Here is a 26,827-nt window from a genome sequence, read left to right as displayed (position 1 = left end):
AAACTAACGTGAAAGCTGGAGGATCTGGCTCAGCATAAATGTAATTCTGAGATGATGAAATGCTGTGGGGTACCTACATTTCTCTTCCATAGTGTTGCTGACATAACCTCAAAAGGGTACAAGAAGAGAGAAGGGAATGGGGAAGGCAAGGTAGCATCCCAGTCATGCTCATTCATGCTGTTGGTTGTGATTTTGGTTCACAGTGTCTTACAGCTAAGTGTTAACTGGAACAGTTAATTTCTGATTTGTTGGAAGGCAAATGGCCCTTTCATACAGCAGCACTAAGTTCACTGGGACTCCGATATAGCTAGTCAGTCTGCCAGATTTAGAAACTTCAGGGCCATAGGTCTGTCCTGTAAAAAGCATGGAGGTATCTGAAGGCTCATGAAAACACCCAGTGTGATAGGGACTGTGACTGCATGAACGTTTTCTGAAAAACAACAAACTTTAAGCAATTTATTCAACTATACCTGGTTTCTGGAAGTGACACAGGAATCTAATTCTCTCTTTTTTGGTGAAACTTGAATTCTTATTTGTTCATTTTTCAAAGTGGCATTTATCTGTGGGACTTAGACTGCTAAGGAGCTTAGGAGCTTCTGAAAGTGTTGACCTCCAGACGAAAGTCTTTTTTCTATCTTTCTGTAGCTGTGATCTATGTTGTCTGCAAATGTTCAGATCCCAGGATCTGTTCTCTTTCTATTTTGTAGATGATTACATGTAGAAGGGATTTAAATACTGGATCTATTTCTAAAGGGAAAGAATGGAGAAAAGAAGCAATGTTGCAATATTTTAGCAGAAGTCTGTCTTTGATTTTATGGAATGTATCTTTCACTAACTTAAACGTGTCTAAGGGAAATGGATATTGCAAGAATTCTTTTTGCTTCTTGACTGAATATTTTACATTTTGTCTCTCTGTGGTACTCTTCCTCAGTAGAACCTGAATGTTTACCTAAAAAGTTATCAAGCCCTTAATGCGACTGTGAAGGTTTAAACAAACACACAGTCAATCATTGTTTTCCTTTATGAGAGTAACCCCAATTTTTTAGTGTTTTTAAAATTTTTATTTTTTGTATAGTCTTTTAATCCTTCCAACATTCTTCAAGCCAAGGCCACCAGTGTCTGTGTGTCTGGAGGATTGTGCAATGCAGACCAAGTTTGCTGCAGCCTTTTCTTCACTTCTGAAAAAAAACACAATCCACTTAATCTGACAAGTGAAACCTTTGATTACATTACATACACAATACTACTTTTTTCTTGTTAAGACAGAGAAGGAAATAAATGCAGAAATGTGTCTGCTATATTTCCACATTAGCAATCTGCTGAAGGAAACCATGATCCTGACAGGTGCAAACACTGGACTCACAGGCTTATGGAGTCTCATGAGCCTTTCAAAAGTTTCTCACCTCACTGATCCAAAATAAACCTCAGTGCTTAGGAAAAATCAAAACAAGCAAAATGTTTTATGTAGCACAGTCTGGTACAGAAGAAAAGAACACGAAGAGAAAGAGGGTAAAAAAGGTTATTTCTGTACATTGGCCATTAATTGCAATTCCTTTATGACTCGTCTTTTGGAGTTGACCTTTCCCTGGATGTCCCCAGTGCTGGATACAGTAATAGGAGTGCTACTGTTTAACTGCTGGCTATGCCACTTGTAGTTAAAACATGAATTACCTCTCTAGCGCGTAATTTAAACTTTTATGTAATTAGCATCATGGACACTAACTCCTTAGCGTTGCTTTCTTTTAACTTAAGGACAGTTGCAGGTTTCAGTTCTTGACCATCTTTCAAGGTTTGTACCACTATGTATCCTGTAGTTTAAAAAATATCAGGAACAAATATACTGTGAAATGGAGAGATATATCATGCATATATCAGCTGAGGTGCAGCCTATCTGACTAGGATGCAAATCACCCCATGCATATCTCTCATCACCAGGTACTGGTAAAAGCAGTGTTTGAGAGATTTAGCTAACAGTAGACTAAAACAGAAACAAACGAACAAACAAACAAACAAACAAAACAAACAAACAAACAAAAAAAAACAAAAACTTGTCATGGTTTATCTTTAATGTACAATCAATGATCACCATCTTCTGCCTAAAATAAGTGCCTTTCATGCAATCCTCTGCCTCAGCCATCAGGTACAAAGATGTGAATACAAGCCTGCAGAGTCACTGTGTTTGCCAAGGTTTCCTTTCTTTCAGCACAGGCAGTGTAAAATGATGAGACTGGAAATAGTCTTCTCCTCTGGAGGGGTTTCTGAGATGTCACTTCAGCTCTGGGCACATCTAACATTATTTGTGAGAGAGATATATAAATATCTATGCCATGTATATAAACGTATACATATATATGTAAAAAAAAATCTCTAATTTATTACATACGATATACTTTTGTGACTGTTTCAGGAAGAAAAAAAGCAACACAAACAAACAATGGGACCAGCAGGCAGGAACAAATAAAAACATCTTCCTATCTAGAGTAGAATAAATTATTGCTGAATGCTGAGGTTAATGTTCACTCCGAATTGGGGCCTGCACAGCTGGGATTCTTAGTGCTGTTTGATCTGCCCTTTCAAGCTCTGATGATCCCACTAAATTGCATTTAATGGACACAGGGCTGAAGTACAAAAAAATGAGATGCCTTGTTATAAAACAATAGAGACAACTTAGCTCTTGCGCACACCTGTTCTTTGTACTTCATGAAAGCCTTTGTCCTGATGCGGAGGGGGGAAAATATGTTATGAAGTACTCCACTGGCATTGTTTGCTTGAGTTTCAGAAGCATGACTGCCTTTTTTTCAGGTAGTCAGATTTACAGTCGCTACAGTGAAAGGTGAATTTCACAAGAGGCATTTGTACTTCACTAGTCACATCAGAACAGGATGCGGCACACCTGCACACTCCATTCATAGAAAGAAAACTGTTCTAAATAATTACTATCCAAATATATTTAAGATTTCACCCATACAAACCACTGGAGGCATACACAGTCACAGTAATTTTGCAGAAGCTTCTTGTGCACTTTTATTGTCCTGGAAAATGTCACTCTAAATTCATCCCTGCTAAAAAAAATAAATAAAAAATTAATAAATTTTATACTGGTGCTCTTTGTGATAGTTTCCTGGGAAATTCATAAGAGAGGGAGATGTAAACTGAAAAATATATCCTTCCATTTCATTGAAGATTTTACTAGATTTTGCTAGATGTTGGTTTCCAAACAAGCATGGCAAACGCTACCCCTCCTCTCCCCACCCCCTTTTTTTTTCTGAAACAACTGAATGTAATTTCCATCTTCTTAGATTTATATATCTATTAATCTGTTCCTCGTTAAACCTATTTGAGGGCCCAAGATTGCTCATGACTTCCAGTTGCTGGGCCTCACCTTCTTTAAATTCTAACAAAAATAGTCCTTGATAAATCACAATCATTTTAAAGTCAATATGGTGCAATGTAAATCTGGAAAGAAAAAAGACATTTAGTTGTCATAAAAACCAGCCAGTATCTGACTCAATATAAAAAACAATGGATTATGTCCTCATTTTGATGTATAATTTAGACAACAGGAAGGGACCTGAATATAACTATCTGAAAACTTTACACATAAAAAATTTGTATTTTTCCCTATAAAAAGCAAGGAAGATGTGCAGTGTCAGTATAAAAATCTTTATACTGATGTGCTGACTGCTTTCAGTCCCAGTCACAGATATTTACTTGGACAGGGAGCAGTAAGGCTGATATTCTGTGAGGTCCATACTTATCCCTGTGACATGCATTGATTTCATGAAGATTGCGTGTGGGATTGTGGATGTTTCCTATCATAACATGCTTGATATTGCAGGTAGTCAAGAAACATTTTGAAGGCTGGCTGATGAAAAGGGCTTTTCTTCTCTGGTATTACCCATGTGGGAACAATAATTTTGGGGCACTTGAAGGATGCCAATAGTTTCTGGGACTAGCAAAAGTGACAGAACAGTACAAAGCCTACCACAGGAGAATAAGCCTATATTAATGTTTCAAGCCCACAATGGGCCATAAAGATAATCCAATCTACCTTTGGCATATTTGACCTCCTTTCCTGACTTCTCTTTCTGAATTTACTTGAATTAGTTCATGCTTCAAAACTATGAGTTATAGCTGAGTGATGATGTTAAATAAATGCCTGTGGCTTGAGAAGCCCAAGAGGTGGCCATAATGAGAAGAACGCTCCCAGACAGTCCAAGATTGGAATTGTTGAATTATTCTTCTGAATTACTCACCTGACTGCTGAGACAGAGCCAAGAGTAGGATGGTTTCCTTTGGGGTCCATTGGCTGTATGGAAACATGAGAATAAGGAACGATGCTATTGAACTTTGAATTTCAGGTCCTTAAAACTCACTCTGGAGGAGCTCTAAGGTACTTTGCCTCTCCTTCAAGGAAAGAGAGCATTAGTCTAAGTGGTGGAGTGTTTCTTCTGGGAAACTGTTAGGAAACGTGGTTAGATAATAGTCAGCAAAGGTGAAATGGGAATATAGAATTGTAGGGTAAGAGCAATTAGCTTAGCTTAGCTACTGTAGGGAGGTAATTTAATTAGATGATTCAGGGAAACATTTTTTTGTTTTTTTTTTTAATCGATGTATTAACCCTGGAATAGTAAGATTGAGCAGCAAGAACACAAAGCAAAGATTGTCAGTAACAGGTAAGTGTGTCATTCTCTATGGTGACTGGCTCTGAGGCAGGCTGAAGCTGGTGAGCTGAGAAAATTGGAAAGAGGAGGCTAATTTAAAGAAAAGAGATAGCACTGTTCCCAGTTTTATTCTTGCTTGAATTCCAAATGTCTGCAGATCATGGATTTAGTTTGGCCTATTAAATATCTACGCTTGAAATCTGTATTGAGATCCAAATCACTGCTGAATTTATGATTCACAGAAGGAAAGAGATTAGATTCAGATCACTGATCACCAGAGTGTTTGCCACAGAGAAAGTCCAGGTGTGTTTACTTTTTTCCTTAATTTATTAAGCTTTACCTATTTCTTCCAAATAACCTACCCTTAAAGGTGATTAGATACCACAGCTATGAGAACAATAAGATGCTCTAGACTGATGTTTTCTGAGTGACTGTCTTTAAGACAGCAGTTGCTTTGTAAAGTCAGCAGGCTTGCTTCATACCTGACCCCAGGCCCCTGTAAGTAACAAAGAAATTGTCTGGTATTGCAATTGTCTGGTAAATGTGCAGAATGCCCTGAGAGAAATGTTGAGTGTTGTCAATGGGATACAGAACCAAAAGCTTTGTGAAATGTTTATCTGATTTATTTTTTTCTCTCTAGGAAATCTCTTTGATTCCACCTGCCATTTGTGTTTTGACTGTCATGTTTAGAAACTTTATATGAAAATGGCCCTAACAGGCCTCAGATGCTAAGAATGGTAGGTGACTTAATGGAGCTCTATTTTTTGCCTTTAAGGATTGTGTCTTCTAATTTCCTATCCTAAGCACTTCGGGATGGGGTTTCCTCCAAATTAGAACAGCAAGTGTGTGCAGAGGCTGCTGGTCTGAAAGCTTGCTCTGGTCTGAGAGCAGAGCAGCAGTGCCTCTGGAGTGCCTTCATGGAAAAGACTGGGAATTACAGAGGGCTGGGAGTCAGGGCTGCAGAGACCTGTGCTTTCCTGTGTATTTGGAGAGCTCCCTTGAGAAATGGAGGTGACAGAAGATTACTGAGCTACTCTGCTCTTATACTGTTAATAACCACTTTCTAATGGAGGGGCTGTTTTAATGCACTAGTTTATCTGATTTATATAAAAAATAGGAATAGAAGAATTTAATAAACAACAATGGTATAATACTATAATAATAGTATAATAAATAACAATAGTTTTACTACAAATACATGTAACTTTATGTAAACAATCTGAATCAGTGTAATTATGGTAGTTATGGGGAGTAGTTGGTAGTATGGGGATTGTTAATGTTATCTAACTAAAAGAATGCAAAAGTACTAATCTGAATAGAGACCAACGTACTCTGAAATATTTTTAATACAAGGGAAGGGAGGGTCTGTTTAATGGGGAGAAGGATGGTCTTGGCATTGTCCATATCCCCACACAGATTTACTCTGTGACCTTCCCTACTCATCAAGGTGAAGATTTTCAAACACAGATGAATGCTTATGTCCATTTTTTTGCCATTTAATAAAAAGGGCTTGATTTTCAGAATATCTGTGTCTCCGCCACCTCCTAATTCCGGTACAAATCATGGTTACGTGCAACTGAGGTGAATTTGGCAGCCGGGACTGTAATTACCCTTCATCCTTCCCACTCTGTGATGTTAGTGGTGTTCTCTGGGTTTACTGAGCAAAATTCCACTCTTGGCTGAGCTCCTCAGGTTAATATTTTCAAAGACACCTATAGGGAAATAATGTCCAAATCAGTAGGATCTTGGTGGGTTATTCCCTTGGTTTCCTTTGGAAAAAAAAAGGGGAGGCTGGATCTGCTGACTTTGGCCATTTAAATAGACAGTGGAATTTAGTTCCACTGTGCATGAAATCTTTACCATATCTTACTCAGATCCCAGAGCTGAAATATTCGCGGAGCGGTGATGTCATGTTAATGATGATAGTATAACTACGATGTGATTTAATCAAGAGAAGAAACATGGTTTATTACCCTAACTATAGAAGCCTGTATTATGCTAAATGCATTTCCACACAGCAGTAGGTGGAAATTTTTTTCCTTTACCTTTTGTGTTTACATTCCAAAGGAAAGAAACTTCTTATTTTTCCAGAACTAGGAGCGCCCCTATTCTACAAACAAATCACCAGTTTTTAGGACTCCTTTAAAATGAAAGAATTGGCAGGGGAAGAACTAAATGCCCAAGCACAAGGCCAGTGTGGCGATGCATGATCTGAGTCATATGATGACGACTCTCAGGTGAAGGTTGCTGCTGCTCAGATGACATCATGGAATGGGATGTAGAAACAGAAACAGTGTCTTTGTGCTAACTGTCTATGGGTAGTTTCCTTCTTATTCTTCTTCTAAATGGAAGACAACATTTCTCTGCATCCCCATGGGATCTCTAATTCAAGAGTAGAATTTGATGCCCATTAAGGATAAGACTGTCCTGCATTTATGGCTGTGTGGAAGTGAACATACAAGCCGGTGTTACAGAGCAGTTCATGCAGGGTAACTCATCACCCAACTGCCAGTTTGTGTGCTCACACCCTATGACAATGAAAGGTAATTCAAGGTAGCTAACTTTAAAGGAGACAAGGCAGTCCTTGGATTTTAGATCTCTAAAGGAAGAAAAGATTTTTTTTGCATTGCTTTAAATATGATATATGCTTTTTACAGTGTGAATAACATTCTTTAATATCTATATTTAGTGTAGCAACTACAATAAAACTGACTCTGGAACATAAGCCTAGAGAGCGTCTGTTTCTTTCTGTTGGAAAGCCTAACCGTGATAGTTCTGTTTCTTTCATAGGATATTTTTCAGCTTTCTTTGCAAAACTTTTTGTTTCCCATGAAGGGTTTTGTCTGTGTTTGCATCTATCACTGGAGCTTGTACAAACTTGGAAGTACTTTCACAATATGCCAGCAGTCATTTTCCTTTCAGTTCTGTCCATTTCTAGAAGAAAGAAAGAAAGTTGGCATGCTGTGGGGCTTGAATACAGTATGTTTCCTCTTGTCATACTGTTCCAGCAGTCAGGCAAAGATCACACATTTTTCCCCCCTCAGATGGCTATAAAACATTTTACATCAGAAGTTTTCAGGTAACTATCTGTCACTAACCCAACACACAAGCAGCATGATTTATCTTAGTGAACAGAGCTGGCTTAAAAATATTCATGAGTCGGTGAACATTTAGAGCTCGATCTAAAAATGTTGCATGCAGGAAAAAAAGGAGAGCGTTTAATAGAAGCTTCAGGCTTTAATCTCTCTCGGCTTTACAGACATGCTAGCATATGGATTCACATGTGTCTGCCATGTGGTAGAGTTTGTACTTCTCAGAATCCAAAGCAAATAACATTTTAAGCTTTCTTTTTAAGGGGAAAGAAGGGACAAAACATACTAATAACTCCTACAATTGAAGAAGAAAAAGCTCAGACTACTCAATCTATGTAAATAGAGAGTGATATCAAAATCTCCCACTTGGGATGTTCAAATGTATAAGGGTTCCCATGCACGGGCACTGAAAATAGAGAGGTGAGGCCAGGTGACGCTTGAATGTGAAGCCTCTGGGGCAGGAGATCTGGAAATGGAAGATGAATATTGATAGGCAGTAGGTTGCTCTGCCGACAAGGAGAAGACAGGTGCCTGGAAGGGCCCATCGCTCAGCATGGGAAGGCATGCTGCACCAGCTGGAGAGGGCAGCCGCGGCCCTCTGCAGAGTTATCCTAAGCATCCTCCCCAAAACTGTGCAGGGTTGAGCTCCATTAACTTAGGGCAGAGAGTAAATGGCAAATCCCCGTCTGGTACATATATAAATATAGCAGTCAGCTCAGAGCAGGTGGACTTTTTGGCTTTCAGGCGGAATGGGCCTGATGGGTCTGATTGCAGGATTGGTTGTCCTTTGTAAAGAATTTATTTAGAACTTTTTTTTTTTTTTTTTTTTTTTTTGGTAATGCTTTATTATTTAAATGTTCCCTGTGTATACTGGAAGAAGAAAACAAACAAAACACACTTCAGTGTTGTTCTTCCAGTGATTCGGATATGGAAAATGCACTTAATTTGATTACTCTCCACTATTCAAAAATCCCAGACAATATATTGGTTCCAAAACAAATTACCCTTAGGGATTTTTTTAGGTTATAATACACAGGGTGTTCCTATATCTATAGCAGAATGGTTATTAAAAATAAATCAGATTCTTAATAATGGAATCATTCCCTTGAGTACAAGAACAGAATGGCATTTGTTCATCAAAGGACATATCTTTCTGTCAAATCTGAGATTCAGAAACTTCTAATGAAACTCACAGTGCGACCACTTCCTCCATCTCCTCCCGCCCCAGAGGCAAAATCTAGTTAGCTTCTGGGAAGTTAGGGGGAGGTGGATTTACACCAACAATGACAGCAGGCATGGTGGTTTGATAGGTGACCACCCTACCAGTCCACTCCGATTGCATGACAGCTGCCTGTAGTCAGCCATGCACTTCTAGGTATAGATAGATGCATTTTCCTGGCGGGACCCTGCAGACAGCCGCATTCTTCCAGTCGGGTGCTATAGTCAGCTCGCTTTCAGTGGCTTATATTGTAATCAGCCACATTCTTATATTAATATGTTATAGCCCTTCCTCCTTGGGGCTGTATGTTGCCCTCCCAAAGTCATTTGCTGTAGTCAATCAGGCAGGCACAGCCTGATATAGGTGTATGAAGGAAACAGCAGTTTTTACTGTGAGAGAAGCACATATGCTGCAGGCCATTGTAGCACTGTAACCTCATGCATTACCAGACCACTTTCCTTTAAAGTATAACATGGAGTCATATGGCATAGCCATATGCTGGCTTCCACAGGTTTTCACTGAAGTCACTTTACTAGCAAGGACTGTGCTGTAAATTCCCGGGGGCCTCTTCTCTATCCAGTGAGCTGAAGTGTCACACTTGATTTGGTGTTTGTCCCTAAGGTATGACTCCCTTATTCACCTGTGTACTGGGAGCTGTGTAGATTTTGCCTAATGAACAGCTAAGACCTCTTAAAGTTTCTCAGAACTTTCACATTAACCTAATTCCCCTCTATCCTGCACCTTATTCTCCAAATCTTATTTTAATTACACAAACTGTCACTAAAAGAAAAAGATGGAAAAAGCCTGGCCAGGATGGGGAAAAGCTACAAACTTCACTGGCCTCAAAATTTTAATAAGCTTATTAGTATGTGGAAATGCCAACTCAGAGTGTGCTGAGTGCCGACAATCACGTATGATTCATTAGGTTGTCTTGCTTTACATAGCAGTGGTGGTTTTACCCTGTTGTGAAGCTAAAATCCACCACAACTGTTGTCTTACTCCGCCTCCTCAAAGGAAGAGGGGGAGGAGAAAAGATGATGGAAAGGGCTCAAGGGCTGAGATAAGGACAGGGAGGTCACTCACCAGTTATCGTCATGGACAAAATAGACAGCATAGGGAGATTGATATAATTTATTGCCTATCACTAGCAGACTAGAATGGTGAGAAACCAAAAGCAAACTAAAACCACCTTCCACCCACCCACCCTCCTCTACCTCCTCCCCCCAAGCAGCACAGGGGAACAGGCAACAAGGGCTGTGGTCAGTCCCTAAAGCTTCATCTCTGCTGTTCCTTCAGGGCCACTCTCTGCCCCTGCTCCACATGGGGAGCCTGAGGGGGCTGCCCACTGGCAGCAGCTCTTCAAGACCTGCTCCCACACAGCCACGGGGTCCATCCCCCAGGAGCAAACTGCTCCAGCACAGGTCCCCCACAGGTGGCAGCTCCCCCAGACCCCCTGCTCCTGCGTGGGCTCCTCTCCATGGGCTGCAGCTCCGGCCTGGGGCCTGCTCCTGCGGGGGCTCCTCCATGGGACGCAGCCTCCTCCAGGCCACATCCACCTGCTCCACCAGGGGCTCCTCCACGGGGGGCTGCAGTGTGGAGATCTGCTCCATGTGGGACCCATGGGCTGCAGGGGGACAGCCTGCTCCACCAGGGGCCTCTCCACAGGCTGCAGGGGAACTGCTGCTGCCTGCCTGGAGCACCTCCTGCCCTCCTGCTGCGCTGACCTTGGGGGCTGCAGGGCTGCTTCTCTCACATTTCTCACTCCTCTCTCCCAGCTGCAGTTGCACAGCAGTTTTTCCCCTTCCTTAAATCTGCTCTTCCAGAGGCCCACCCAGCATCACTCCCTGGCTCGGGTCTGGCCAGCAGCGGGTCCCTTTTGGAGCCGTCTGGAGCTGGCTCTGATCTGACATGGGGCAGCTGCTGGGCTGTGCTCACAGAGGCCACCCCTGCAGCCCCCCTGTTACCAAGCCCTCACCACGTAAACCCAATACAATAGTCAGGCATTTCCTACAAAAAGCTAAGAGGTTTGGAATAAAACACTTTTTTTTTTTTTTTTTTTTTTTTTTTAATATCATATTTTTTAATTTGTTTTACCACATGGATTGACAAATGTATGGTGGATTGTCTGTCAGGCTGCAAGAGCAGTGGACAACTTTGTATCTTCCTGTATGTACCTATAACAGATCAACCACTCTAGAAGAACCCACAGAAGCCAAATGTCTGTTAGGGATAGCAATTAGATCTCAAGATATATCAGGTATTGTCTGGAATGCTTCTGTCCTTGCACTGGTCTAATATAAGGACATGAAAAATATGAGAGAACTGTTGGAAATAATTTTGTTTCATTTCTGTTTCCATTTCATCTCCTACTAATACAGTCAGCTATTACCCTTTAGTCAACCATCACTCTTTTCATTAATGTTGCACTTAGGTCATCACTTGCTTCCTTTGAGATGCCAGTAACAGTAAATTGTGGGACCGCAGCCATTCCTTTCTGCACACCACAATGAACTCATTTTGTTTACACTTTTTTTTGTATAGGAAAAGAACTTAGTCTATATTTTGTTACATGTTTAGCATCAGATAACTTTTTATACTATATAAATTACCATAAATAACAATTACCATGTATAACACAAATAATAACATAATTACCATACATAACAATTACTGCAACTAAAAGATGATGGTCCTTTGAATCAGTAATACATCCAAATGACCATTATTTGGTGTCACCTCTAATGACACAAACTGTTGCCTTTGGAATGCTGTGAGAGAGAAGCTGTCTTCTCTATATGGATAACAAGACAAGGTCATCATCAAGTATGATCATTAAAGTCTCCCAGAAGTATTTGTTATGGGAGTAGGGGTGAAGTGCCTGGATTTGCTCCAAATTTCTGTGTATGTCATTTTGATTTGCTTCCCCAAACTCCTTTTGTGGTTTTGATAACATCTTTGATATCATCTTTTATTGTTACACAAGTTTTGTGAGGTTGTTGGTTAAGAATTGTTAAACATTCAATACATGTAAATAAAGAGCCTGGTGTTGTGCATTTTTTGGAACCTGGAGATCTACTGGAGTTGAAAGGTGTTACCTAATTGTAAGCTCACTGTCACAAATAAAGTAACAGTCAAAGTTTTCCCTTGTTTACACACTGTGCGTCTTCACCATAGTTGCATGTAGTGCAAATCGAAGCAGAATCTGGTTCATTAATTCTAATTCTGTTCTGGCTGGACAAACAGACGATTCACCCAGATGGAATTGTGATTGCATATAAAAGAAGTGCTTTACATATTTTCTAAGTATCATTAAGACGCTTATTTGGGCTGCAGTCTAGGAGCATCTCAGAACACAACCCCAATGACATTGCAGCTGTTGCGCTTGGGCATTAAAAAGGCAGTCTTTCCTTCCATTGTAATCATTTAAAAATTACCAGTCATGTGCAGACTCTAAGAGCTTGACCCTCAACCCATGCAAGTGGGGATGGGAGTCAGGGCACGTCTTTCCATCAGAGTGTGCATGCTTTGAATCCCTGTGTAGATTTTGAATGCCTGGCCACTGACACCAGGTAGTAGACTGTTTACTGAAATAATCCTAAGCAGTTAATAACTGAGGACTGCTGTCATGATAGCAAGCACTGCATAGGTGTGAAAAGGGGCTTTTTGAGCACTTCTGTTAGAGTAAGGTTAGAATTCCTTTTCTCAAGTGAAACAAGGCAACTCTTTGGCACTGTTAGCATTGGGACAACTACCACCACAGTCTTCCTTGCTGCTACAACCATTTAACTCTGCAGGAATAGCACAATGGTTAATCTGATTCATTACAATATGTGAGTGTCTCTGTGTTGGACGGGTAACATCTCTCTTCCTACAAACAGCAATGCTGTAGGAGTGTAATCTTATCTTACATTACGCTCCAAGCAGCATTCCCTTTTGCCACGCGCTGTATCTGTTAAGCATTGGCTCCTTCCACAAATTTGTCAGCCCTATTTTTGTCACAGAGGGGGGTCCCATTCTGATATTGCTCCAATTGAGTGTTGCACAACTGTTGAACATGTCTGAGGGCTGTGCTGTTCCTGGCAGTACAGCCCTGGTTGCAGTCAAGCCCCGGGAAAGACATTTCGCACTCTGTCTTCACGTGTGGGCTTCTGCTCAAAGGATGTAGCACACTATGTGGACATTGCTAAATTGTCAGAGAGTTCCCTGGGTTTTATTTTAGCCCATGCTGTTTTCACTGGATTTTGTTGTGCAGGCCTATGTAAGAAATTATATTCATTATAATGGAATGTTATATGCCCCACTATGTTCCATTATTGTGGAAAACAATGTTAGAGGAAAGCTGTTCACCTGATCAGGATGTGAGTTCATGCAGCACCTCACATCAGATGGCAGAACTGTCGCAATAGCTCGATAATAATAGGCAGCAAATTCTCAGGTTTATGCAGTTTCTGTCTCATACCACATTGCCATCTGTCATACGATCACAATAAAACTCAGGTTTGAAATGACCTTAGGAAATCATTTAGTATAGCCTCTGCTTCAAAGTTTTTGTTGCCACCTACTACAGAAAGGACATTCACAACAACAGAGTGGATCTGAAATAGTTTTGGCATCTTCAGTGGTGAGGTTTTGTCTCCCGTTGTGATGCTTGGCAGTAGATTAGTGGGCAGTGGGTTAGTTCTCCTGCAGGAATTAGTAGTCTTTAAAAGAGCCTCAGCAGACACAAAACATCTCTGCAAATGACTGAATATCCAGAAGACAGACTGGTTATAAACACACATACAAAAGCCTACCACTAATGTGGAAAAAGAATCTGGAATTATTCTTGGGCAAGTTCTTCATAATGATGTGCAATATTTTAGGAAGTGAATATCAGCATCTACAAAATCATTCCCTTTCTAACCTGTCTTGATGCAGCTGGATTTTCTTCTGAGATACTCGTCTGTTTGGATGAGTTGTTTCAGTTCTGTCTCAAATATTTACTGCATTTGATAAGGGTGAGAAAGTACCCTTCACTGTGGGAAGAAAAATGTAAGCATTGTGAAGAAAAAAACTGTAGATGACTGTTATTGTTAGAAAAACTGACCTTTTAATTTTTCAGTTTGTCGTGGGATATAAGGTTTATTGAACATCACAGAAAAATGCTGTAAGTGCACAGATATTTCGTATGTCCATATGAACACACTGCTGAGTTAATTGGTTAAAAAAAATTCCATCCATGTCTTTTATATGCACAGTATGCATGTATTCCTTCTTTCCTTTCTTCTTCATCAGTTTTCAATTGAGACAATGCCTTTAGGATCTCTCTTAGATTGCCAGAGAACACTGGAAAACAGATGAATCCTTAGCATAGAGGCCTAAAATCAGTCTGGTTGCTTTAATTATGTAGTTTTGTCTTGTACTGGTAGAGTGATCCACGGACAAAGTAGTGAATTGAGGTTTATAACCTCACCTCTGCTGATGAACTTCTCTATGGCCTTCACCACTTTGCTTCTCAGTTTTGTCTCTTTCTGGGTAAGGTACAATGAAATCTGTGGAGAAATGCTATTTGAGGAAAAAAAAATCTTCGTCATCGAAAAACCTTGAGACATGAAGTAATAAGAAGTAACGCAAGGTTTTAAGTATGAACTGGAACACTTAGAATTTTGTATGTTTGAATCTGGTAGCATTCATCTTGAATCAGATCTTCAGTACAAGTGGTATAGGATATACAACTTTAAAAACTGCTGGAGAAGAATATGTTTCCCAGAAAGTGACTGACCAGCATGGGCACACACAACATACCTAATGTCAGTGGTTTCTGAGCTCTGTTATGCCTCACCTTTAACAGTAGTAATTTGTTCAAGACAACCAACCACTCTTTCTGTCTTTGTTTGTCTTCCTACAGATAATAATATCATGTTCTGAACACAGCTGGAACCTGAATGGTACTAAGAGGAGAGGCCATTTTATTATAGCCATAATGTTCTTGAAGGTCGTTCCCTTGTTTCCATTTCAAGGATCCTACTGTTCTGTAAAAATTTAATCTTATCATATCATTGAAAATGATCATCATTTAAAAAAAAAAAAAAAAAAAAGGAATTCTATAACAAGGAAAGCAGTTTATTTATTTAATGAATAATGCTTTGGTGTTTCTTTCTTTTGGACTTCTGTCATGGGAAAATTCTTTCTGAAGCAAGCTGAAAAGTATGAAGCAGAGATCCGTGTAATTAACTGTCTGGGCTGCATGCAAGTATGATGGTGTTGGTGTCACGTATGATGTGATGATATTGAACTACACTAATTGTTGCTAATGGGAGAAAGGGTGGCTAGACACATTGCTTCTCTCCTGGGAAAATCCTCCCATGGTTCTCTTTAGTTACAGCAAGGTGACCACTGCTGCTTCTAGGGAGCTACTTAATGCTTGGCTGCATAGTCATCATATTGGTCTTTCTGGAGACAACAAAAAGCTTTTTTCTCTAACTAAAAATGATTTCCATGTGCAAGGAATATGTAATCAAGGACATATGTCTGCAGAGGCCTGTTGTTTTTTGTCTGGTGTGCCTGCATACTGATTTAAAGTCAAATTCTGCAACCTTATATCAATACGAGCCCATTGTCTCCAGAGATTGAGAACAGAGTTTGGCTGTAGCGCTGACGAGGTCTACCACAAACCATGTAATTCCAGTGTATGTATGATGTGTGACTTGTAAACTTGTTCTCTGTAGAGTAAGTGGTTTGTATGTCTCTTATGGAGACACAGTAAAGAATTCCAGCACTGGGGCTGAACTTCATTCTATTTAAATTGCCCTCCTGCATTTACAAACAACTGAGTTTCCCTTGCCCACTTCTGTATAAACAATGATTGTGGTATAAATAACCTTGAATAGTTTGTAGACTGTCTGTGGTGGGGTGAGTGAGAGGTCAGAAAGGGGCTGAGAGAAAGCACTATCCAAATAGGATAAAGGACATTTAACAAAAGCTGTATGTTTAAAAAAATAATAAAAAAAATCCCATTCAGTGTTAGTGTAAACTACCCTTCCCTAAAGAAGGGAGCAATATGTGAATTCCAAATCTGGGCTGTGGATTTAGCAGCTTTCCAGTTAGGAACTCTTTCTTGAAAAGTCAGTCTGTGATGCTTTTTTCAATCGAAGTGGTTTTAAAGAGTTTGAAATCCAAATTATAAGTAGCATTTGCTCTTGTATTCTAAACATCTGTCCAGTTTAGGAATGTCATTGGGTTTTGGCAATTCAATCTTATTTTGTGTGTGGAGCTTGAAAGAGTAGCACCACTCTTTCTTCAGTGCAGTTGTCTGGTTTTAGGGATTTCCAGGTAGAATACCGTCCTGGAAGTATTTTATATTTTATATTTTATATTTTATATTTTATATTTTATATTTTATATTTTATATTTTATATTTTATATTTTATATTTTATATTTTATATTTTATATTTTATATTTTATATTTTATATTTTATATTTTATATTTTATATTTTATTTTATTATTTTATTTTATTATTTTATTTTACTTTGTTTTGTTTTGTTTTACTGAAAGAAGGCAAGGATACAAAAGGAATAAGAAAAGCATAAGATATGTTTCTGATTTCTGCAACATCCACAGACAGTGCAGAAATTGCTTGCCATTTCAGTCGTATTTCAGTTTCCTATTTTCTTAAGATAAAATTGTCAGTGTATTTGAAAAAAAAATCTGATTTATCATAATGATTGCTGTAATATTACAAACTGTGCTTTCTCAGTGGATTTTTAAATTCTCTTTTCTGTCTTTCTCCTTCAGGTGTGGTAATAATAAGGAAAGAGGGAGGAGATTATTTTTATATTAACACTAATTTAAAGCTGGGAAGCCTCATTAGGACAAGTTTAGGTCTGTCTGTGGTAGAAAGTGCAGTGCATGGTTATGTGAGACATGCATTTTATTATACAAAGACTAGATAAGACTCAGAAGGAAATCAGAAATGGATACACAAACTGGCTATACTTTGTCCTTTGTAGTGCCCACAGTTAAAGAGTGTTTCTTGAGAAACAGGAGACAAATAATATCTACAAAACACATCAACATTTTTATGACATTTTGTGTGTTATGTGCATGCATTTTGTGGACAGCTAGAAGAATCCCACATAGAATATTGAATCCTAATGTTTACAGCTGATCAAAATAATGCTACATCTCCTTAAACCCTGTCTTGCTGTATACCTTGAAATGCATTTTAATTTTCCATGCAATCTATTTGCCCACTCCTTCCCTGCTGAATGTATTTTAGGGTGCATTACAGCCCTGCCTTCATTTGAAAAAAAATATGAAGCTCTTGGAGTTGAAGAAGCCCCAGTTCTTCTCAGGTGCTGAGCTTCTCCCATGGTATGTGCAACTCAGGAGCTGGCCCTGGGAACAGCTGTCCCCTCATGAATCATTCATAGGGGTGAGCTGTGATGATGAATGATCGGTTGCAAACAATGCATGACATTATGCATGACATTAAGGGAAAGTAAACACATTTCACTCTATTTTCTTTTTTTTTTTTTTTTTTTTTTTTTTTTTTTTCCCAGAGGTGGGGCAGGGCCCCATGTGTTTCCATGGCAGGATAACTTCAGTGATGGAGGAATCTTGAAGTCTTGGCCACCATTTTCAGGTGACTTCACAGGTCTTGTCAAGACATTTCCCAACAATAGGTGGGGAAGAAACAGCAGTTTCTTCAGCAGGACATTAAATGCAGGCTGGAAGATAGAAACATTTGGTCATACCTTTAACTTTTGTTGTACTCACAGATTTTGGAAAATTCATGAAAAAATAAATGGGTGACTGTTTTCTGGCTGGCTGGGGAATGCCAAGTCACATGCTATTGTTTCTGCTCTTTGACTGGCTGCCTTCTATAGCTAATCAACACAGTGTCATTTTGAAATTCACATCTGGGAACTCTTTGAGCTAAATATGCACTTTTCATAAGCTCTGGCAACTGTAAGCCTCCAAATGCTTGAATATTCAAGGAAAATAAACACACATGCTAAGAACGTGACAAAATGGAAATCTGTGTCAACTTTGAAAGAACACTCTAGGATATCCTCTGCCCTCTGTCCCTGCTCTGCACTCGGCTGTGCTCCGTACCATGAGTAGATGGCAGAATCGTGTGTCCCTTACGTAAGATGTGTTCGCAATGCCCCTGAACTTTTGGCAGTAGTTCAGAATGTAGTGAACTGGATCATGCCAGTTTAAATATATCTGGTCATTTTCCAGTACACTGCTCAGCTGTCTACCTTTCAGAGCCCTAGCTGGCATCTCAGTAAGCTCAATCTGCATTTCTGTGCTTGCTAATGCTACCGGTTTCTCTAGTGGGAAACTGGATATTATTATGTTGAGAGCACAGGACTGCAAACCGCAAGATCTGGAGTAATTTTTGGTGGCTAGGATGACTTCCTGCAAACTTCTGGGGACATTCCTCTGGCTTTTAGCATTTAGAGCAGATTCACAGACCCCAGCCTAAAGAAGTGCACTTGTAATTTTGAGGATGTGTGTAGTCAGATGGTGTTTAGGGGAGTGAGGCTTTGATCTCTCTTGGGTTCAGCTTTCTGCCCCTATTTCACAGTATCTAGGAATATCTAAGGATACAGAAACACAGTTTGGAGAACACCAGGCAGAGTGGTACAGTCACAGGTCTAAATGGCACGCTTCACATTTCTAAAACAAAGCTGCAATGTTTGATATTGTTTGCTATTACAGAAACAAGGAGGTCCTTCTAAATGAAAGAGACCTTCTCAAAACCTGCTGCTGACTACATCACACTAATTCATTGTTCTGCCCAGTGGACTCCATGAAAATGTTGTGAATCTTTGCTTATATCAATTCTTTGTCCTTTTTCTATTATTCAGTGTGACTGTATGGAGACATGCACAAAGGTTGTGACAAGAACAGTCTTCACTGGTGCAACTTACTCTGCTATGGACAGATATAGGTCTTATTGTCTGCAGAATTTCTTTGTCCAATGGAGAAAAACTCAAACTCCCACATGCTTTGGGCATCTCCAGCTTTGCTCTTTCACAGTCTTTGAAATGATAATAAATACAATTCCTTAATAAATCATAAATTAATTACAAATTGCAAGACCACATAGTATCAACAGAAGCGGTTAAGCCTGTATTCCTTGCTATGTCTGAATCGAGGTGCATGTTATGCCTTGACTCCATGGCAGAATGAATTCTGAAATTAAACTGTGTAACTTAATTTCTAGCTTCCAATGGATCTTCCCTATGTACTGCAAAAAGCAGAAGGGAGGGAGGAAAGATTAAAAAGAGCAGTGCCAATTATTTGGGGAAGTCATTGTTTGTCTGCATTTGGGAAGAAAGGGACACCTTTTGGCAGTGTGGTGTGCCACCGTGTTGGCTCCAGCTAATGATCACTGTGTGAATTGAGCTGTAAGGAGAGCTGCCCATTGACCAGCATTGATTGCTGTCGTCGACAGGTGCTAATGTTCAGAGGGCAGATCACAGCTGCTTGCACAGGGTTCCCATTATCCTTTGCTGGGTATTGATTCTCCCTGTGGGATGTTTCCTTCCTAGCTGTGTTAATTTTCAGAGCACATATTTGCATTGGTCTGTGTTGAGAGGGATAGTCAGAGGTGTCTTGGCTACGTTTAATGGCCTTACCTCCTCCCCTTTCACCTCCCAGTCACTCGAGTCTTTAGAGACTATGTCTGTTGGGATCCAAGTTTCCTCTAATTATGGTGTACATTAAGGGACAGGCTCTATGAAGAATATCATTACTACTCCTGCAGTTGCTTCAGGTGCATTCAAAAATTAATCAGAAAGTACACAATGGGGTTTTTGTTTTGGAGTGGGTTTTATTTGGAATCCTTTTTTAGCCTGAAGACTTGCTGCTTATGTGTAGAGCTTACACAAGTTTAATGTGGAAAGGATAAGAAAGTAGTTCAGGAGGTTGCCAGGGAAGGGACCGCTGCTTCCCTTCAGCCCTTTTTTGGCGCTGCACACAATTGATTAACTGATGGACCTCAGTTACCATCAAACAAGAGTGGTAGTATAATACGTTCCTTTTGCATTCTTATAAATATCTTTCAGGGTTGAATGGATATATGGATTTGTCTAGTGGCATGTGTCTGCACAGTGCGTAGAGCTGCTGTGGGATCTTGCAGAGTCTTTTGGTACTGCATAAGACTAGTTATAAGAGTGGTGTCTTAACTATCTGCTGTAAAGAGTCAAAGATGCCTAAAACATTTTTGCAGAGAAGAGAAGTCGTGCTAGTGGGTAACAGCAAAACTATTCAATGACTGAGGTTTTTGCTGAGTTTTGGCAACTGTAATTACCTTAGTGCAAATTCTGCCTCCACATATGAAGAAACATTATTAATTTTGTCTCTGTAGCATGGAAATGGAACAACTAATTCAGGATCACTGAACAAAGTATACCTTTGCACAAATAAATGGGTCCCCATTTATAATACTTCCTTAAGGCATCTTCGTTTCTGTGGTCTGAGTAGAAAGAAAAGGGTACATCTGAACCTAGTTAGCCCTAGGGCTGAAATAGTTAGGTTGTGGTGCTTCTGTAATCAATAACACCCAAAAGATGGATGTAATTATCTTCAGCTCTGCAGTTTAAATGATCAGGTAGTCATTTATAGCTGAATAGCCTTCAGCGCGGGGCCAACACTTGGATTAAATCCTACGGAACCATACCCCAACATTTGTGATTTTCTAGTGGAGTTGGGAATGTGGCATTATTACAAAAATAGTTCTTCTTCGAGCTTCAGGGTATCAAAGTGGCTACCTCACGCTGGAGGTCTGAATCTGCAAAGATTATACTCCAATACAGAGCATTTTCTTGCTTTGCTAGAATGTTTCCTTTTACTGTATGTGCATAGATTTGGAATGGTGAATTCTATGGACCTGAATATTGGAGTGTCCTTTTCAGCTCTGGCATGCTCACAATGCACCTTTCAAAAACGAACCGTGTGTGGGTGGATTAAAAAACGGATGTGAAAATACACAAAACAATATACATTTGGCAAAAACAGGTAGGGGATTTCAGCAGCAACTGAACAGCTAGCAGAGGATTGTGTTCCTCTTTTTCTACTGCTGAAGTTGCTTTACCTTTAATGCACAAGGGTTTCTGCTCATCTTGACTTTCCCAGGTCTGCAATCACCTCTGTGGTTGCTGGAGTGAGTGACTTGTGCTGCAGTGCATGCAATATTGAAAGAGATGGTTTAATCCTCAGCTGCAGCACATCAGCTCATTTAAGAAGCCATAGTGATGCAAGTGTGGACAAGGGTACAAGTCATCTCATTAACTGATAACTGCTGTATGCTGTTGAAGAATGCAGACTTAAGCTACTCCTGAAATGAAAAAAAGCCAGCTGTTTAAGATCAGTTGGGACTTCGAATTAAAAAAAAAAAAAAAAAAAAAAAAAAAAAAAAAAAAAATGAAAAGAAAAAAAAAAAAGAAAAAAAAGAAAAAAATAAAATCCCAGTTCAATAGAGACCCTGAGTCTGCTCTTGCTTAAGCTTGGATAGCTCAAGAAAAATGAAACAGAAATTAGGACTGTGAAAGCACTGTAAAAGTAGTAAAAACAAGATCAGAATATCTGTCCAAGAGAGATGACGAGAGAGATGGCGTATGTGAGTTTTGTAGGAAGAAGGGGAGTGGAAAGGGAAATGTTGATAGGTAATGGATAAAGACCAGGAATTTATTAACCACTTACTAAAATGCTCTTACACCTTCCTGGGTGGAACATGAAACATTTTCCCATTATTTGCAAACAGACATTGCCCACTGGAACATCCCAGTTTTTTTTAATGGATATGCTTCTGTGGGGCTGGTTCTTCTCTGCACTGCAGAGGTACAGATCTGGTGCCACTTGTTCAGGAGCTTCAGCATTGGATAGACGTAAAGGAAGTGAAAAGGGAGAAATCTGGACCCTGTGGCTAGAAAGGAAACTTACGAGTTAAAAAGTAATTACTGTGGGGGAGGGGGATTAGAAATGCAAAAAAATAAATTAGAGAGTGGAAGACTTGAAAGAGGCAGGTGAAGCTGAGAGACAGGGCTTTATTGAAGAGGGTGGTGAGATAGTGTGCTGTGTAAGACAGGAGTTAGCTGAAAGAGAAGAAAATAATTAAATTCAAATAGAAGGCTAATTAAAAAATAAGAGGGAGAAAAGAATATATTAAAAATGAAAAAAGGAAATAGAAAGGAATATGAAATAAGAAAATGTAAGTACTGAGAGGTAGGAGATGAAGAAAAATATCTTTATCTAAAGCAATTGTACAAAATAAAAAGCAGCAGCATTTTTATAAAAGTCTTTACCTTTGGATTGACAGTCACCGTAAAAGATCTCCAAGAAAAGCAATTCAATTCAAATTTGACTCTAGTTAATTAAGACACCAAAGCAGATTACTGATTTGGGCAGCAATTCAATGCAGTTGTAGCGGACTTGTCAATCAGTACAACTGCAATCCAAATTAGATACAAAAAAAAAAAAAAAAAAAAGAACTTGATCTTGCTTCTCATGAAGTTTTTTAACAAAACTCATTGGCTTCAATGAGACAGGAAGAACCCACACTATAGGCCTTTTATGGGAAAGAGAGCAAAGGACAGAGGTTAAAAACAAATAGATGATTTGGTTTGCAAGCCATGATGTGAGAGCTTCCTTTATACCAGGGCACTGCTGGTTCCTGGTCTATCCTGCCACACAACTGCTAGGTCAAGTGGACAGCTGAGGATGAGGCTGTATTTTCTCTCTTCTTTTTGAGGTAACCAGGGTGGATAAAGCAAGAAGGAAAATGTGCCCTCAGCCATAGGCTCAGCACATAGAGAAAAGAAGCTTGGCAATCCTTCAGAAGACTGATACTGAGTGACAATTCTTCCTAGAAATACTTCAAAGATAGCACATCTTACCCACCGCCCATTATTTCAGGCTTTCCCAGAAGATGCAATTTAAGCCATAAACAATAAAGGGACTAAGTCTTCCAAATCCCTAAGTGGGCAAGTTATCCATAGACTGAAATGGAAATACTAACCTAAAAAATGTGTTGTATATTGCTGTCCATACCGGTTGTGGCAGTAATGGGACTGGAAAGCAGCCTCTAGCCAGGATGCTGCTCAGGTCACTGAAGGGATTTGCTATGCGCAGATCAAATCTTATGTATGTGCCGCAGTTCCACTCTTGGGAATTTAGTTGGTCTTTTTCTACTTCACAAAATAGTTGTGAGAATAAACCTGTGACATTTTAGGGGAAGGTGATAAATGAAGCCATTCCAACCCATGGCACAGCCGCACAGTAAAGGTCTGTGCCTTTTGGACAAACCCGTTTCTTGTGCAGATGGATGTAATGTGGGCTACGTCTCAAAACTTCCTACCTGCTAGTCATTAGCTGCAGCTGCAAAGCTTTCGTCTGTGGCCCCAGCTAACCAGGGGAGCAGGGTCACACTGTGTGTATGGCTCAGGTACAGAGGTGTGGGAGAGGGCATGCTGATCGGGGGGTGGTGGTGTACAGGTGTAATTTAGGACGGTATATAGCCCGATGAGTTTAACAGCCCCAGTTAATGACATCGTTACCATACTACACAAACTCCCATTGAAATTAATGGTATTTCACATAATAAAAGTACTGTGCATATACTTAGTTATGTAGAGCATTAATGTGCCTTTAAAAAGTCATAAAAACAGAAAATCAATTTCTTCTATGTAGTTATATTTGAAGTGGGGGCTCATACTAGAAGTGCCAGCACACCTAAAGATAAAAGTCTTCAGCTTCTGAGGTTTTCAGTCATTTGTTCCCCGTCATTTTAATCCTATTAGAGATTTTAAAAGAATTCTTTCCTCTGTTTTCTTTTTTACCTGACAAAAGTAGTTTCCCACTGGATTTCTCTAATGCACCAGCGTACAACATAAATCTGTGTTTTTTCTTTTCCTGTTTATATGCCTGACTCATAAGTGATGCTAGCAATAAAATGTTTTTGTTGTTCATTGAATTGAAAAAAAAAATAATGCTGCAAAATGAAACATTTGTCCTCATCCAAAACAACATTTGTTTTCATTCTCTCCACTAAACAAAACACCAACTCTTTAGACTTCCCAAATTTAAACATGTTTTCCTAGAAATCACCATTGGCAAGTATGTGAGCACTCGGTTTTACATTGTAAGTGTTCAGGAGGGCATGGATATATTTACCAATACCTTGTCAGAGGGCTCCGTTGGGGGTTGTAACTAGATGATCTTTAAGGTCCCTTCCAACCCAAGCCATTCTATGATTCTATGTTTCCTAAAATCTTTTTCTCCTTACTTCCTAGCACAAGGCAAAAGTGGTAAATCCTATATACATTCCTTTCCCTTTTTCCTTATGCTTCTGGTATATCATTTAGGCTGGAAACAGGTTCTCTGGCATCCTGTTTCCAAGAGATCTATAAAGATCTTTCTCCTGCTGGTTTCTCAAGGAGGCTGTTTCCACATCTTGAGCTGATCCATTAGCTAAATCAAGTCCTGCCCATCACATGAACATGTGTTTCTTGGTCCTATGAGTTTTTATTACCCTCCTTCCTCACTGCTTTTGTGTGTGTCTCTTCTTCCCTTCTTAGCATTTTTCTATTCCTCATTCCACTTGTTAGACAGGCTGTTAAAGCTGGTTCATCAGTCAGTCCTTTGAGCCAAAGTTGTTTGAAGTGTGGTTGTTAAGATTAACAATTCCATGGGGTTGATCATCATGTAAGAACAGCTGAGGTGAATTCATAGAAACATTTCACAGCCCAGTAATTTTCATTGTAACTTCACCAGTGACCAGAATTTGTCAGTTGTTCTAGGGCATATTCACCAACTCGTTGCAGGAGGCACCATCGAAACATTGTTCGGCACCTCCTCTGCAGACACTGTACTTAACAGCAAACTGAGAACTATACTGCCTGTAATGAGAGAAGCTGGTGTCAGAAGAAATGGGGACTTGCAGAAGTATCCCATAACAGATACCACTAAATATATGAAGATTGCATGCCGGGAAGCTGCCATCACATCATTCCCATAACAGAACACACATCTGTGATGCAGGTCACAAATAGCTGGCTGTTGCACGGGTCTGCCCTACAGCCTTTTGAGGCAATTCATTTCTGACACACACAAATGTGAGAGCATTAGTTGGATTGTGAGGAAGGAGGACAAGAATTGCAGAGCTTGCAGCTGAGTGACCAGAAATGCTCCCAGCAGAGCAGCCAGTCATCCACTGTGCTTTGAGTCAAATGCTCTAGAGCAGGACTGTTGTATTGCTTTATTTTCAGTTCTGTCATCATCACCCCAAATAACCCACATTTACATTAAACCAGAGGCAGAGACGGGAAGGGTATTACGATGGAGAGAGAAAACAGGCCATGGGGGATTGAGGGGAAGAGGGCTAATGCAGGAATTGAAACAGTCAATGTAGACTGAGAAACTGCTGAGGGAAGAAGGATCTGGGTTAAACTTCCCCTTGCATTACTTACATATGTATATACATAATGTACACTGTCGCTATGGCACAGATTTATTTATTTATTTTTTAATTTTACGAATAATCTGCAGAATATATTCATGAAGATACAGTGTTTTTTGCCTGAGCTCTGCTGAGTAGGAGGCAGTGCTTTGCAGCTGCTCCCCAAGTGACCAGGCGACTGGTAAGGATTATTGGATATCCCCAAGGAATGTAGGAAATGCCATGCATCTAGGACCTCACTAAGGGTCTGGGGAAATGTCCTTGCATTCCAGTTCTGACAGCAAGATTATGCAGCCTCCTCTAAGCACCAGTCTCTCCCAGGGCCATACCCAAAACTCAGATCATAAACATGCAACTAAAGAAAGAAATTCCTATTTTCCAGGGAAAATTTGTCAGGTGTCCCCCAGTAGTGGTGAGAACTACACTCTGGTTGGTTTCAAATGAAACTGGGCTCTGGCAAATAGGGACATGAAACTCTCTGTATCCATCTAGGAGGAACAAACTCTTGTTCTGCTGGAGCATATTTATGCTCAGTTTTTCTTAGCATCTATGACACATCAGACATCAGAATCAGAGTTGAATCATGTAAGGCAAATGCAGTGGGCAACTGATATTTTCACTTTTTATCATTAAACTGCAAGACAAAGACCACTTTGATCAACACCTTTGATTTTCTGATGTTTTAATTAAATTTTGCATTCTTCATTCATTTAATCTTCATTAGTTTAGTCTTTTTGCTTTTAAAGCTCACCATAGGTTAATTTGGGATTTCTCAGTTGTCTTCTGTGCTTTTTCTTCTGGGGTTCAATCACAACTGTCTTTTATCAGCAAAATACTGCTAATTTGGATACTCAGGCTTAGATCAGTCACAAGATCTCTCATTTCTTTTTATCCCTTCAGAGCCCAGATAAACCTTACATGTTTGCTTTCGCTGAGTGGGGGTTGGAACTAGATGATCTTTAAGGTCCCTTCCAACACAAACCATTCTATGATTCTATGAGTACAGTACTTACTCCTTAAGTAAATTTCATAGTCTAGTCTTTCTGAATTCACTGAAAACTTTAAAAATTGTCAAGGGTGTCAGTGCTTGGGCACCTTTCAGAATCCAAAATAACTATTTTTTAAAAATAACTTGTTTTCATGTTTCTGTATGAGTTTCAGCTCCATGGGAACTCTTAACTTTGCTGTTCTTCTTTCATTTTATTTCAATTTCTTATCAATCCTGTTGCTACACAATAGTTTGTTAGTGCTTTGGGCCTGGACTGCTTTGAACAACTCTTTTATGCAGATACAGGATAGTAAGTGTTTGCAGATAACAGAAGATAAATCCCAAAGATGTCTTCTTGCCTGGGTTTTCCAGTGTGTGGATGTAAAAGCACATTCCAGCTCTTAAGAATGA

Source organism: Aythya fuligula, chromosome 3 (genome assembly GCF_009819795.1).
Source record: "Aythya fuligula isolate bAytFul2 chromosome 3, bAytFul2.pri, whole genome shotgun sequence".
Taxonomy (NCBI): Eukaryota; Metazoa; Chordata; class Aves; order Anseriformes; family Anatidae; genus Aythya; species Aythya fuligula.
The sequence above is the reverse complement of the archived record's forward strand: the minus strand, read 5'-3'. Positions refer to the sequence as shown.